Source organism: Monodon monoceros, unplaced genomic scaffold (assembly GCF_005190385.1).
Source record: "Monodon monoceros isolate NGI ecotype Baffin Bay Population unplaced genomic scaffold, NGI_Narwhal_1 Super_Scaffold_7, whole genome shotgun sequence".
Lineage (NCBI taxonomy): Eukaryota > Metazoa > Chordata > Mammalia > Artiodactyla > Monodontidae > Monodon > Monodon monoceros.
The window spans coordinates 30058047-30061380 of NW_021703784.1; positions in this window are offsets into that span (position 1 = coordinate 30058047).

Genomic DNA, 3334 nt, shown 5'->3' on the forward strand with positions numbered 1-3334 from the left:
CACACATTCTTAAATTGCATCTACTAGAACTGTTACAATTAGAAAGACAGGCAGTTTCAAATGTTAGCGAAAATGTGGAGCAACTGAAACTCTTATACATTCTTGTAAGAGTGTATAATTAGAGTCACTTTAAATAACTTCTTTGAAAAGTAATGTTATATAGAATTATGCCCTATGGCAGAACAATTACACTCCTAGGTATTTACCCAAGAAAGATGGAAACATATGCCCACAAAAAGGCCTGCACAAAATTGCTCATAGCAGCTGAATCTAGGTAGCCCATATGGGACACAGTCCAGCTGTTTGTAAATAGGAGAATGAATAAGCAATTTGTAGAACAGTCCCATAATAGAATTCTACTCAGCAAGTAAAGGGAAGAAACTATTAACACACACAATAACACGACTAATCTCTAATCGTTGTACTGACTGAGAGCAGCAAGGCAAATGATGAGGGAAAATCATAAATTTTTCTATGACCGGGAAATCAAACTAAGAAAGGAAAAGAATAGTATGCCCGCTTTGTGGTAGGCCTTTCCCAATGTGCAATGTGCATCTGTATTGTACATTAACCAGGCCTCCTCAAACAGGAGGATGTAATCAACCTTTAAGAAAAATGGCTGCTTTATTCAGACACCAACGTTGTAGTTTTAAGGTTATTTTAATTTCTTTTTCATCCCATACAGGGAGCTGTATTGACCAAAACATCTTTGATCAACTTTTTGTAGAATGCTAACCTGTCAATATAACACAGAAATTCTTTGTCTCAGAAATGTATAAAATTGCATCTCTAACTCCTGACCAATGGAACGGTTCTCAGAGCTTCTGCAAATCTGTTCCCTGGGTTATCATCCTCCGTTTGACTCAAATAAAATTCTCTTTTCTTTCTTCTTAGCTTGACTGTTATTTGATTTTCCACCAACACACAAAAGAATAGTTACTATCTGATTCCATTTATATGAAGTTCAAAACCAAACTTATCAATGATGACAGAGATCAGGCAGTGGTTGCTTCTAGGGGGATATGGTAAAAATTGACCAGAAAGGGGCACCAGAGAACTTTCTGGAGTCATAGAAATGTCCTATATCTTATTTTGAGTGATATACATACATGCAATTTAAAAACTTTACTGAATTAACTCAAGACCTGTGCATTTTGTTACATGTAAACTCCACCTCAAAATAAAAACACATTTTCTGTCATTTCTTCAGATTTAAGAAAAATAAGAGCTATTTTTCCTTTTTTCCGCAAAAAAATAAATAAATAAATAAATAAATAAATTCTAAAGGTAAACTTTTTACTTAGGATGTTTCTGATGATCGTCAAGCCCTTATCTCCCTATTGAGTGACACTTCAATAGGCCCAATTGTCTATTAGCAACTTCTTGGAATATATGCTACGCACCTCAAACTCAGTATGTCCAAAACTGAATCTACTTAATGTTAAATATTATGGTAGGAGACATAACATTTTAAACGACATTAATAAATTATATTCAACTCTTTCAAATTTAACTTTCTTATTAAAAAAACAAAGTACTATGCAAGAATCTGGGGATTTACTGTAAAATCTCAGATGATAGTTATACACACTGCTTTATTCTTTTTTTTTTTTTTTTTTGCGGTACACGGGCCTCTCACTGTTGTGGCCTCTCCCATTGCGGAGCACAGGCTCCGGACGCGCAGGCTCAGCGGCCATGGCTCACAGGCCCAGCCGTTCCGTGGTATGTGGGATCCTCCCGAACCGGGGCACGAACCCATGTCCCCTGCATCGGCAGGCGGACTCTCAACCACTGCGCCACCAGGGAAGCCCCCACACTGCTTTATTGAGTAAACCACATAACATTTTCTAAAAAGGACATTCGTACTCTTCACTTGAAAATGGCAACAATTTCAAATTCTCATTCAAGTTCTTTGAAAATTAATCCAAGTTATACAGTGGTTACTAAAATATGTAGTATTTTCATACAATGGAAATTACTTGGCAATAAAAAGGAACAATCTACTGATAAATGCAAAACAGGTGAATTTCACAGACCCTATGCTTAGTGAAAGAAAATAGACACAAACGATTACATGCTATCAATTCTATCTATATGAATTTCTAGTATAGGCAAAACTAATCAAAGGTGGCAAAAAAAAATCAGAAGAATGATTGCCTTGATAGTGAGTGGAGTTGATTGACAAGGGGCTTAAAAGTACTTTCTGAAGTGATAGTAGTATTCTATATGCTGATGGGGTTTGAATTACACAGGTGTATGCCATTTGTCAAAAGTCAATAAATGTACATTTTGGATTTCTCCATCTCAGTGTAGTAAATTTTATTATCTTAAAAAACACTATGAACACAAAATAGTATGTATTCCTTTTTATTACTAAGAAATTCTATTTCTTAAATGTAAAAACAGATGAATTTGGATTACATCAAAAACCTTCTTAATACCTCTTTATTTATTGCTTGTATGTATAAGGAAGTTCTCTTTGTTAGTTTTATTTTATTGCATGCATTTTTACCTCTGGCATACCTTGTGGAGAAAAGGCACTAAAAGGTGGAACATCTGAAACATTTTCATATCCTGGAGGAGGTGGTTCAAATAATGATGTGTTGAAAATCTAGAGAAACAAAATATAATAATCAGAGGCAAATCAGGTAAAGTTTCATTACTATAACCAAACAAGGAAATGTGTACTATCTCTTTCTGTCAGTAGATGGTTATGAAGCCTTTGGTATTTTAAAGATACAGATCAAAGAGCCAGCACTGTGCTAGAGGCTATGAGGATTTCTTGAGATGAATAAACTTAGAGACCCTTAAAGGATGTATAAGCACTACCTTTTGATTTAGAAGGAAAACTTTAATTCCCAAATAAAAATAACAGCGTACAATATTCTTAGTCACTTATAAAAATGCTAAGATAATTACTTGGGAGCAAATTAATGTTAAATTCACTTTGAACCAAATATAATATAATCTTTTAAGTGTATCACTGACATTGTTAAATAGGAATCAATTTTTTTTTAGGTTCCAAACCACTACCTCTAAAAGAGAGCTCCAAGCTACAGGAAGAAGAAACTGACAGAATTCCAAAGGGAAATAAAAATAATCCACCACTATAGTGAGATAATCTAACATTCCTTTCCCAGTAATTAATAAAGATTGCAGACAAAATAAGACTACATCAAGGATAAAGGCGATTTTAGCCAAACAATTAACAAACTTGAACTAATGAACAAATATAAGATCATTAAACTCAACAACTGAATACAATTTTTTCAAATAAACACAGAACATTTATAAAAATTGACCACATAATAGGCTATAAAGGAAGCCTCAACAA